The following is a 12,512-nucleotide window of genomic DNA, read 5'->3' on the forward strand; positions in this document are numbered from 1 at the left end:
AAACATAGGAATAAAATTTTTTGATCTTGAATTAAGTTTCAAGACACCAAAACACAAGCATCAACAAGAGAAGATAATCGGACAGCATCAAAATTAAAAACTTCTGAGCTGAACTTTAAGAAAATAGAAAGACAACCCATAGAATTGGACAAAATACTTGTAAATCAAACATCTGATAAGGGACTTATACCAGAATATATAAAGAATTCTTAAAATTCAACAATAAAAAGAGAAATAGCCCAATTAAAAATAGGCAACAGGCTTGAACAGATATTTCATCAAAGAAGATATACAAATGACCAACAATCAGATGGAAAAAATGCTCATCATTATTAGCCATTAGGGAAATGCAAATCGAAACCATAGCGAGATACTACTTCACACCTACCAGGATGGCTGTCATCAAATATTTTGACAATAATAAGTGTTGGTAAGGATATGGAGAAATTTGAACCCTAATTCTTTTTTGGTAGGAATGTATAATGACAGTCACTTTGGAGGACAGTTTCAGTTCCTCAAAAAGTTAAACAGAGTACCATTGACCTAGTAATTCTAGTTTTAGGTATACGTCCAAGAGAATTGAAAACATAACTCCACACAAAAACTTGTACACTAATATCCATACCAGCATTATTCATGATAGCTAAAAAGGGGAAACAACCCAAATGTCCATCAACTGATGAATGGGTAAACAAAATGCAGTATATCCATACAATGAAATATTTGGCCATAAAAAGGAATAACAATGGATGAAACCTGAAAGCATTATTCCGAGGGCAAGAAGGCAGACACGAAAGGCCACATATTGTACGATTCCTTTTATATAAAATGTCCAGAATCCATAGGGACATAGAGAATCTATGGCAACTCCACAGAGACAGAAAGTAGATTGGTAGTTGCCAGGGGTTGGGGGGAGGAGGAATGGGGAGTGACTGTTAATGGATCCAGGGTTTCTTTTTGGGGTGTTGAAAATGTGGAATCTGTGATCATTGTGCAACTTGGTGAATATACTAAGAACACTGAATTGCACACTTTGAAAGGGTAAATTTTTTGGCATGTGAATTATATTTCAATAAACCTGTGGAAGGAAGGAAGGAAGGAAGGAAGGAAGGAAGGAAGGAAGGAAGGAAGGAAGGAAGAAAAGAAAATGAGCTGTACAGAAACTAATCTGTGATGGTTTATTTAGGTCACCATCATCCCTGACAACTTCAATGCTATCAGGTATTTGCATTTATTAGCTTGTGTTTAGTTGTGTTTCCTTCTCTTTCTCTCTTCTCTTCTTTTTAATTTTGAGGCTTCAATCCAAGTCATCCAGCCAAATGGATTCTCAAACACGTGTTTCCAACATATCTAAGTCCATGGCCAAGGGATCCAGATTCAGGTAGGTAATTATGACCAAATTCATTTTAGTCACAGATTGACAGGGGGCCTCTAGAGACCCAAACACTTCTCTTTTTCAAACATGGTGACATAAAATTATTAAATTAATGATAGGTCCCTTTTAGTGCCAGGTTAATATCTGAAAATAATAATCAATTTAAAAGTTAGAATGAATAACAAATGTAATGAAACACACATTCAAATGTACCCTGAGGAATGCCCTTTTATATTACCATATTAAGGATATATTTTTTAAAAAAAGAGCTGTACCTGTGGGTGTATAATGATTTTGCGTAGTTATGCAGCACCCTTCCTTTGAATTGTTCAGAATGCTTTATAGCATTTACTTCAGCAATTGTCACAACATCCTTGGGGGTGGCAAGCGTTGTGCTAACAAGAGCGGTACAAGAGCAGGTCAGACAACCAAAGGGTCCGTAGTCATCGCATGAGGGCTAGAGCCCAGGGAGGCGTGAAATCCAGATGGTCCATCTCATAATGCCTCACCTACATCTGACCCAAGTGGCATCTCCCTGGACTGATAACCTTTCTAACCAGTGATGTTTCTGAGTCCCCGTTATTCTGGATATTACAAGTGTGTCAGCCACATCCTAAACAGATGGCCACTATCACATGATATGACTGTTTTGGATGTTAATAAGAATCACATGGCTAACACTTCCTAAAAAAAAAACAAAACAAAACTGGATTGGATATTGAAAATTGGACCTCGGGGTTTTTGTTTGTTAGGTTTCCTGTTTTATTTCCAGAAAAGCACAGGAATATTCAAAATCTATAAAGAGTATTTTGACATGGATTAATATCTACATTTGTTATATGTCACACAATCTGGGAATTTTAGAAGGCTCTATGAAACAAAAATGGTTTTTTTGGATGGCAAAAATTGAGAAGTCAAGAGCACAGACAGTTCTACTTAACATTTTGGGCCTCAATTTCCTCATTTGGACAAACTGATCTCTTAGGGTTCCATGCAGCTATTTGATTTGCTGATTATATTTTCCCTGGTCATCTCAAAGCTTGGACAGGGACCTGCATGTCGGGACAGTATCCATCTTATTTACCAGTATATTCCCCATGCTTAGCACAGTTCTTGGTACATAGTATGTGCTCAAAAATATTTTTTGAGTAAGCAAATGTCTACAGTATTCTGTTTCAGAAGATTTTCTTTGACTGTGAGGCACTACAGTTGAAATTAAAGTCATCATAACAACCTTTCCCAGGAATTTATCTCTTGTATTGACAACGTGTTTTTATTTTTCCAGATGGCTTTCATTCCTAATTTACTGACTGACTATCCTTCAACAAAAGGATATTATTAAGCTTTGAAGATTTCCAAACACCTCTGGCGAGGGCATTTCTGTAAGTGTTCACGTGTTTCTCTTTAATTTGAAAAGTTGATTTATACTTGCAGTATTTTTGGTATTTAACAAATAACAACATATTTATATTACATCAACACTTCATTGTTTTTCCTTCAAAAGTTCTTTAAAAAAGACTTTTTTCAACAATCTTTCCTGGCTTTATTTCCCTCATTGCCATTAGTTACCAGCGGTGACTCTCTTCTTTTGATTGCCGGTATTTGTCCAGAAAACTTAGAGGAGATGTCCTGTTTGTCTTTGATTTTTGCTTCCAAAGATGCGCTACTGAAGAAGAGGAACTTCTTATAGAATGCATACGCTTTAGGGGCATCTGTCTCTAACTTGACAAAAATAAAAGAATAAAGTTATGTGTTTCCTTCACACATTTAGAAGCCAGAAATAGATTTAGACGTACATTTTTCGATCTGTGTGCCAACCTAGTAAGTGGAGGGAAACAGACTGCAGGGAGGAGGGCTCCCGCGCCCGCCCCCCCACCCCCACCCCGCAGTGCTTTTCCTCCTCCGCGGGGCCAAGCTGCCTGCAGCCCCACGCGCCGCTCCCCTGCCAGCCTCGCTCTTGTCCCCGCAGCTGTCATGCTGCCTGGTGGTGCTGGGTGTCATGGAAATCACAGCCTCACTGCGTGTCAGAGCTCAGGGACTTTGGGCCGGTTCCTTTTACACCACTGAACGCCTGCTGATTATTGACTCCATTTCAGATTCTTCACATTTCACCATCCAAAAGGGCTTGCAGAAGGTACCGGGACCAGCAGACCCTGCTGCAGTATCTTGCGGTCGGTCTCCTGAGAAGGTTCTGGGTGCCCAGAGAGACGGGGTTGATGGGGAAGGCCTGTCTGCTATGGCTCTTTCCCCTTCAAGGAAGGAAGTCTCAGAGATTCCTCAAAGTATAGAACCCACCACTATAACATGGTTTGGGCTAATAGTATATGCAGTATACATGTTTCCTAAGAAAATATAAAATCAGTTTTGTAATGCCTTTCCCCCCAGCCCTGCTATCACACAAAATACTGGGTGAAGAGTGTCCCCGTGGCCTGAGCTGGGCAGATCAGAGTCACTCTCACTGGAGTCTGGAATTGAGACAGAAATGCTCAGCTGTCTGTGCACTGGGGAGCCGTGGATTAGCAGTGTTTGGGGCCATGTGCTCTGAGGCAGTGAAAACATCTGCAGAAAGAGAGAGGGAAATAAAAATAAATTTACAGAGAGAGAAGCAGAGAGGAGAACGAGAAAAGAGCGTGCTTCCTGGCTTCCTACAGGTTTCCTGGCTCTTGGGTCTAGTCCCTCAGGATACTGGGCTGCCTCCAACATTTGGCCTGAAGTTCACCTCTCTTATATGCAACAAAAAGTCTCCTAAAACATTGACTTCATGAGTGTTTTGACAACAAAGCACAATCATAATCCTTTTATCAAGTTCAATTATCTGAACTCTCTAGAATCTGAACTACAATGAAGATCCCAGAAGTAATCATACCACATATCCAAGTACTACAAGCTGTGTTTTTGGTCCAGAGGGGTGCAGAGTACCACTCCTAGCTGTGCCTGACACTCCTAACTATCCCCTCCTCAAAAAACAGTCATTCACCAAATATCTATTGGGCAGCAGCTACATATTCTATATCAGGCCAAATGCTGAAGGTTTGAAAGCCATTGAGACAGAGCCCCTGCCTCCTAGGAGCTTTCAATCTAATGGAGAAGTTGGGTAAGTAGAGTGTCCTGCATTCCCCTGACGTACGCTGGTGAAAGACTTCAGTCTTCTGTAACATCACTCTCAGTGAAAACCTCAGTGTTGAAAAGGAAATAATAATACTATGCAGATGCTATTTGTTTAGTATTTCAAGAAGCCAAGCATAAGCGTTAGCTACAAAAATCTCAAACATTTTGAAGGTATGACTAACTTAAATTCTTTTGAAGATTTTGGATGAATGTTGCAGGGTTCTAGATGAAGAAGAAACTATGTCTTTCAAGATGCTTACATATCTAACCCAATGAAATAGATTACACACAATTTAACTTCCTTCTACTGGTTGTGTGGAATGGGTCATACAGTACCCCACCAAGTGTGATAGGATCATGTTGAATTTTTGACCAGGTTATCTATGTTGACAGTATAGCAAAGTCCTTATTGTCAAGGAAACAAGCCTTACTTAGATACTGTCAGAAATCAGTTTTAATGTCAACTGACTTTAAAAAATTAAATCTTTATATTAATATTTTACTACTTTTATATTGATTATGCATCAAAGATCATATGCTGTTTTTAAGTTAATATGGTATTCAGAAAGGCTCATAAAAGTAACTTTCATCTGATTAAATTAACACATATTTATTGCAGAATATTTAGATAATAGACTAGTATGGTGTCACTTAATCCACAAAACCATTTTATTGCCATAGTTATAACTTTTATATTTTAAATTTTTTAGCTCCTTCCTTGCTCTATCAGCAGGAAGTCTAACATAGATTCTCCCCAAATTGTCTAAAGGCTCCAGGGGCTTAGTCCAAAGGTGAATAAGGCTGAGTCATATGTCCAGTGCAGGGTTGAGAAGGAATTGGTCTAGACCCTTTCACCAGTGCACAGTCCATGGTATGGGAATGCCCATGATGGTCATGGCCACTGTGCAGACGTTGGTGGGGTCTGACCTGGGGCTCTGCAGTTACAGCTCTCTTAAGAGTCCCTCACATACTCATACATTGGGCCAGGATGGCTGTGTCCCAAGGAGGTTCCAACTTAGCTGTGTGCTAGGCTTCCTCCAATAGTGCCTAGGCCCTTAGTTTAAGTCAGAACACCAACTTAGGTCTGCCCATTTCTAAAGATAATTTTCTTTCAGGGCTTCATTATTCTTCTCTGATAACGAGCTTTAGCCGGACTACCCTGATAAATCTCAAAAAGTACGGGTGAGTATCTGTCTCTGTCTTCCCAGACAGTCAAAGCTCCATACTCAAATTGTCCAGCTATTTCATCAGGAATCAATTTTATGGTCATTGTAATGTGTGGCAATAGGTGGTCACCACAGAGTAAGTTGACTATATAGATTACAAGGAAAAAAAAAATAAAAAGAGAGCGGCTGGCAGAGGGAGAAGCAGGCTTCTGGCTGAGCAAGGATCCCAATGCGGGGCTCAATCCCAGGACCCTGGGATCATGACTAGAGCCAAAGTCAGACGCTTAACCAACTGAGCCACCCAAGCATCCCAACATTTACTTCATTCAAGGCACAGATTGAATGTCACTTCTCTCTGATCTCATCCTCTGGTGGAAGCTCCACCTACTCCGACCCACCCCAATCTGTACCTGTCTAAAGTCACTTATGTTATGCCCTGTATTGTTCTTATTTTTGCTCTTAAGTAAGAATTTCGTTTTACTCAACTTTTTATCCTCCATGTCAACTGCGGCAGTGTTTTCCTTGCAAATAGTGCATACTTGACAAATACTTGTTGGAAAATATATGGATGCACAAGCTATAGAAAGATGACATATCAATTTACTTAGCCCAAATTCTTTAACTTTATTAAAATCAAAATGATAAGTGTCAAGTACCTATTACATGTAAGACACCAGGTATTTACAACTTCAAACTTTTCTTAAAATCTACTCGGAAAAAGTGCAGATGTGAAAAATTATAAAGAGTAACAATAAATACCCACATATCCGCCATCCATATTAAGGAAGAACATTGGGGGTTACTCTTTCCAGGTCTTTTTGTTTTAACCATATTACACATTACTTATAATGTGTGTTTGCTGCATTATTTAAGAATATTAGATTCTGATGTAGAAAATAAGAGAAGCAAATACACAGGAAGAAGAATGAAACTAAGAATCAAAGCAAATAGCTTAAGAGGCAAGCAAAATTTGTAATATATGTTAAACAAGAAGAAGTTAGTAACCTATGAGATAGGCTAGACATAGATAAAGTAGAGCATTTGCGTAATGAACATAATTAGAAAAGGATGGAAAGAATAAGAGACTCCAAATAGTCATGATACATAAATATATATGAGGCCATGAATCATCAAATATTCATGACACACTGAAGATACATGAGGAATATGAGGCATTTGTTATTATCAAGGTCTTATTTCAGGCAACCATTGGCTCCTCATGTCCTCTGTGCAAGGAATGCAAAATAGAATCCATAGCCATCCATCAGGCTTATATGTGAACTACAGCTATCAGCCAGAAGCACGTGATTCCAAGCCTACAGAGCTACTGTGTGTTTTGACTTCAAACACCTACTGAGTGTTCAACTCTCAATTCTGGTCCTTGCAAACATACCCTTAGCAAGGAAGACAGAAGGGACTGAGGACCGGGTAGTGTCATCCTTCTACCCTGCCTACAACATGTTTTAAATGTGTTAACCTAACCTATCTTTTCACCTTGCCTCTTGCTGTGTGTTTTCAATTGATTTAATAAACCAGGTGATTTAAACATCTTATTTTGGTCCGTAAGCCTTTCTGTTTTGCAATCTCTTGGATAGCTTGCTTGTTACTGTACTTAAAGACTTCCATTGTGCAAAGGTAGTTTCCCACACAACAACAGTATTTACAAGTTTTAATCTGGATATAAATGGCATCATATTGTACATATTCATCTGCAATGTGCTTTTTTACTCACTATCATATTTGTGAGAATCTTCCAGAGACATATATAGATCTATTTCATTTATTTTCACACTATATCCACTACATGAATATGTCACAATTTGTTCATGAATTCTTCTGTTCATCTAATGTAGGCTGCTTCCAATTTTTTACTATTGCAATCAAGGCTGCTGTGAATATTCTTGTACATATCTCCTTAGGCACATAACTCCTTAGGATGATCTCAGAATATAACCAAGAGTGCAAATTTCTGGGTCAAAGAGTATGCATATCTTTAACGTGACTAAATATTGTCAATTGCTCAACAAAGCGACTGCTTCAATTTATACTCTTATCAGAAGTATATGAGTCCCTATGTTCTTAATCCTAGCCAACAGTTTGTGTTGTCATACTTTAAAATTTTGGCTAATCCAACGAATGGAGGCACTCTGGTTACAAAGAAGTAATAACTGTGACAGTTAAAAAACCTCATGGTATTCTTTCAGTACTTCAATTATGAGGAAAAAATATGTGCAAATTTTGTCTATTTTTGAACTTTCCCATTCTCTGTTTAAGGCCAAGTAAAGTTTCCCCTTTTTCTTTCCAACTCCATGAACACCAAAGAAAAAACAACTTTGCAACAAAATTTGCCATTTTTTTCCTGTAGGGAGTAGGGTTGGGAAGAATACCATGTCGGTTGCTTTATGTCACAAAAGTATCCCTCTGATTATAAAGGGGCACAAGAACAAGAACTTAGCTGTATCCATGCAAATCAGCCATCATTAAGCATATGCCACAATGATAGTGGGTCAGTAGCTGAACAACTATTACTCATAGGCTGAGAATGCATTCACTTAAAAAATTCTAGAAAGTTGCTCCTTGCCCCACAATACCTATCATAAGGGCTTCTTCCATGCTTTAAATTAGACTATTATAATGTACTGGGAGTCAAAATTTTCATACTTAAGAAACCTCCCAAAGAAACTATATCTCAAAAAATACATTTAGTACTTAGAAATCGCTAGCACCTTTATTTGTCACATCTCTTTCAAAAGCACGGATGGATGGGACACAGGACCTGTAAGTTCTATCGGATTTAAGATGGAGACCACCCCCAACATCTTCCTCTCCCTAAACTAGCACTTCCAGACAGGCAAATCTTTGTTAATTTCTTGCTTAAGCCTTTTGGATCACTCCCCAACAGCCCTAACGTTCTCAAACGTGGTCTAGGGGTCTCTTTTGCCTTTGATCCTCTAACAATTATAATTGTTTAAAAAATGCAAATTCATTAGTCCCAGCCCAGGCCTACTCAATCAGAATGTCTGAGCCCTGGAATTGCGTTTTCTATAAATTACCCAGCTTGATTTTTTTCTTTTTTGCGATTGAGAAATATAACACACATTAAGTACTAAAATCAGAAATATGCAGTTCAATAAATGATTACAAAGTGAACACCCATATAAATGCCCAGCCAGCACTTCAGAAGACACCCCCCCAGCCCCCACTTCGGGGCACCTGGGTGGCTCAGTTGGTTAAGCATCCAACTCTTGGTTTCAGCTGAGGTCATGATCTCAAGGTTGTGGGACCGAGCCCTGCATTGGGTTCCATGCTCAGTGGGGAGTCGGCTTGAGATTCTCTCTCCCCTTCTCCCTCTGCCCCTCCCCCTACTCACGCACACATTCCTGCTCTCTCTCTCTCTCTCATGAGTAAATCTTAAAAAAAAAAAAAAAAGCCCCCCTCATTCCCCTTTCAATCCTGCCCCTCTTCCCAACTATAACTACTAACTTGCTGTCTAGCACTAGCAGCTTGATTTCTGCACGCACTGAAGCGAGAACTACAGTGACAGGATACAATCCACACTGCTTCGTGTGCAGGACTTGGTCTTGCAACCTCATCTTCTGCCTCTGCCCTCTTCACATGTCCTTCCCAAGTCTTTTGGAACCAGTTATGTTTCAGTTTACAATTACTGCCCTCAGTCAGTGCTCACGCTTCATGCGGTTTCACTGCCTCCAGACTTGCTGGGGAGTGCCTGTACTTCCTGAGTCTTTCTAGCAAATTCGTCCTTCAAGACCTGTCCAGTTGTCACTTTCTTATAAGCCTCATGATGTTTGTCCCTCTGTCCCACCCAAGGCAGAACCATGAGTCTTTCCATCGTGACTAGGAAGATCTTCTATGTGGAGCAACTATTCTTTTACGTGTCGGGTCGCCTTCCTGGACTGGGAATTAGGGCAGAGAATTTTTTTTCAATCCGCTGGAGCATGTAGGCTTAGTGTGTGTGCCTCAGTAGGTGCTTAATTGTTGAACAAATGAATAATCTCCAGGTATGAACACCTGTGGAAAAGGAGCACACCGCAACACTAACACGTCCAGGTCTGTCTGGATCGGATGATGTTCTTCCTTCAGGAAGTAACCTCCGGCGTCAGGAGAATACTGGGTGCCAGAGAGGAGGGCGAAACCAGTGGGATGAAATGCAAAGAGAGAGGCGGGAAGCTAGAGTGAGGTTGCCTGCAGAGCCCTGAGAGTAAGGAGCAGTCAGACCACTCCAGGCAGCCTGAGGGCGGGGGTGGGTGGTGGCAGAGGGGTGAGGGGGGAGGTCTCCTTCCTTGCCTGAGTTCCCCCCACCCCTTTTTTCTCCGACAGGACTTCTAGTTGTTAGACTGTTGTGCTGTGTGGGAAGCCTAGATTGTCCAGGCTTCTTCACACCTTTTCCTGCCTCTGAATTGTCCCCAGACCGTCCACCGGCTGCTGAATGTTGACTCTTGCTTGAGAAATGCCCCTCATGAGTAACCTGCCTTTTCTTGACCTTAGCATACAAGGAAGGTAGAGCATTCAGTTCTTCAAAACTCCTCCCATCCACAGTATGTGTGAGTAGGAGTGTAGGGTGAAAACGAGACACACAGAGGGGCCTTGTGGAACTGCCCTGGTGCTCGGAGGATCTGGATCGGAAGCACCAGGCAGCCTGCCATGGGAATCCTCACAGCGATGGAAATAGTCCTTACACAAATGAGCCTCAACTGTTAGGCACGCTGAGAGGTCGCAAGAACAGGAATGAGAAGAATGACTCAAATTTTACATAATCCAGAAAAGACACTGTAAAATAAAATTTTAAAATCTATCAAAAAGTAGTCTGAAAAAGAGCCACTGCCATGGCTGGATCCCTGGGATGCGGGTAGGGGTGGCTTTCAGTTTGGAGATGATCAAGGCCAGCACAGAGCTGGCCTTCCTGGGAGATAGCTGTGTTTGTGAAATGCAGGAAGGCTGGGGCCCTGCCCACTGCACTCTTGCAGAGAGTGGGCCCCTCTGTCCTCCCCTAAAGAACCACAGTTGCCTACAGAAGGGTCTCGAGCAGCACTGGACCAGCACTGTACATGGTGGGCCCAGCTTTCTGCAGCAGAACAGGGGCAGTGAGAAACAGTGACATCAGAGGCTGCTCAGGCACCAGTTCTGTCATTCTCTGGATGTGGAAGCCCAGATGAAAGAAATGAATACCACTCTTTGAATTACTGTGCAAAAGCCCTGGGACCGTATGAGTCTCGGTAGTAGGGGCAACCACAAGTAGATACATGCTTGAAGGATTAATCAGAAAAAAAAAACAAAGAGATATGACTGTATTTGTAATATGAGATTAAAGCAGTTCAAGCAAGCTAAACCTCTATCTCTACATCCATCGGACACATGGAAGACTCTCAAGACATAATTATACAGGATGGATTACATACAAAGAGCTCAACACATATTTGCTAAATAAGTTCTTGATTTTTGTTGCCCTCTTCAATTTCATTTTAATTTTTATTTCATTGTAAACTGCTTTTGAAGCAGAATCTTTGTTAAAAATAACTCTTAAATTTTCCCCGATTTTCAAAGTAATGCATGTTTGTTGCTGAAATTTTTGAAAATTAAAAAAGCATAAAAAATTAAAATGACCTATAATACCATCACCCAGAGATAATTATGCTAACATTTGGTAAACGTCTTCCCTTATTTATTTAGGTAGAGAGATTACGGATTGCTTTGCTGTTCTGTTTTGACTAGTAACATTATATCATGAGCATTTCCCAATATTATTCAATATTAATTGAATATTTTCCATCATATTGATGTGATGTAACTTAAGTAATCCATTATTTTGGATGTTTTGGTTTTCAAATTTATAAATAATGCTGTGATTAATATCCTCTTCTTAAGTGTTTATAAACTTAGGATAATATCCTAGAAGTGAATCTGTTGGATCAAATAAAATGAATACTTTGAAACTATTGGTTCAATTTGCTAAATTGCCCTTCTAAAAGGTTGTTTCCCTTTTTACCAGAAATGTGCATAAGAGCCCCTAACCTTACCAAGAGCAGGATGATTTGGAAAATTTTATTTAAGGAATATATTTTATAGCTGGAAACAACTCTCACTCTGTCACTATTAGAGATGTTGTTTCAGTAGGAAATGAAAAAATATAGCAATAGATAGAAAACGAAGAAATCAAGGTCCTTATATTTTTTGACTTCCATAAATTATTGCCAGTTCCGGGCAAAGCGATGCTTACACTGTATAAATCTGGGTGCGCACAACAATATAATTCAAACCATAAAGGTGTAATTTGGAAATTACATGTGAACAGAATGATGTCTGATTTACTTTTATTTCAATAGTTTTAAATCTCTTATTGTTCAGTACAGGCATTGCTCCTTCACTGTGTCTGCTCCTAGAAGGCAGTTAGTGTTGAGTACCTTGTTGTGACAAGTAGCCCAACTCATTAACACACTCAATTTCTTTATATCTAAACTAGCGCATGGTGGGTATTTTTTGAACCTGTTCTGCTTTTCTTTCCTTTTTCAGATATATACATGTACCTGATATATACGCCCCCTCTCCCAATGCAACTAAAAGATAACATACAGGTGAATGTACAAGTGAAGAGAGAGCAGGATCACCACTGTTTCTCTGCCCCTACTTCCTGAGGACCCATCCCAAACGCTCCATCCCATCACTGCCATTTGTCTCAGGTCAAGAGCACACTTTTGTGGAATTTATGTGCAGATGATCTCTGTCTCTTCTTTGTTCTTCCTCAGGAGAGTCAGGTACTTGGATGGTTTTCCTTTGTTTTTTGCTTCCACTTCTTTCAGCATAGTTATGTCCACTCTAGTCAGCTTCTCCCAAGTGCACAGTTACTT

At 40.0% G+C, this 12,512-nt stretch overlaps 2 long non-coding RNA genes across 3 annotated transcripts in view; one reads left to right on the forward strand and one right to left on the reverse strand.

Moving 5' to 3' along the window:
• LOC144381643 (uncharacterized) overlaps window positions 1-12,512 on the reverse strand; it is a 69,309-nt gene that overhangs the window by 50,088 nt on the left and 6,709 nt on the right. The window lies entirely within an intron of this gene.
• Window positions 1-12,512, forward strand: part of LOC118554052 (uncharacterized) — a 33,294-nt gene that overhangs the window by 16,367 nt on the left and 4,415 nt on the right. Inside the window, exons 2-4 of one of the 2 annotated variants that reach the window (XR_004926344.2) lie at window positions 1,295-1,381; window positions 2,661-2,757; window positions 6,852-7,160. This is a non-coding gene — a long non-coding RNA (uncharacterized LOC118554052). Of the gene's footprint in view, window positions 1-1,294; window positions 1,382-2,660; window positions 2,758-6,851; window positions 7,161-12,512 lie in introns of those variants that run through there. The other variant, XR_013446781.1, reaches the window with a different exon arrangement.

Source organism: Halichoerus grypus, chromosome 4, assembly GCF_964656455.1.
Source record: "Halichoerus grypus chromosome 4, mHalGry1.hap1.1, whole genome shotgun sequence".
Classification (NCBI taxonomy): Eukaryota; Metazoa; Chordata; class Mammalia; order Carnivora; family Phocidae; genus Halichoerus; species Halichoerus grypus.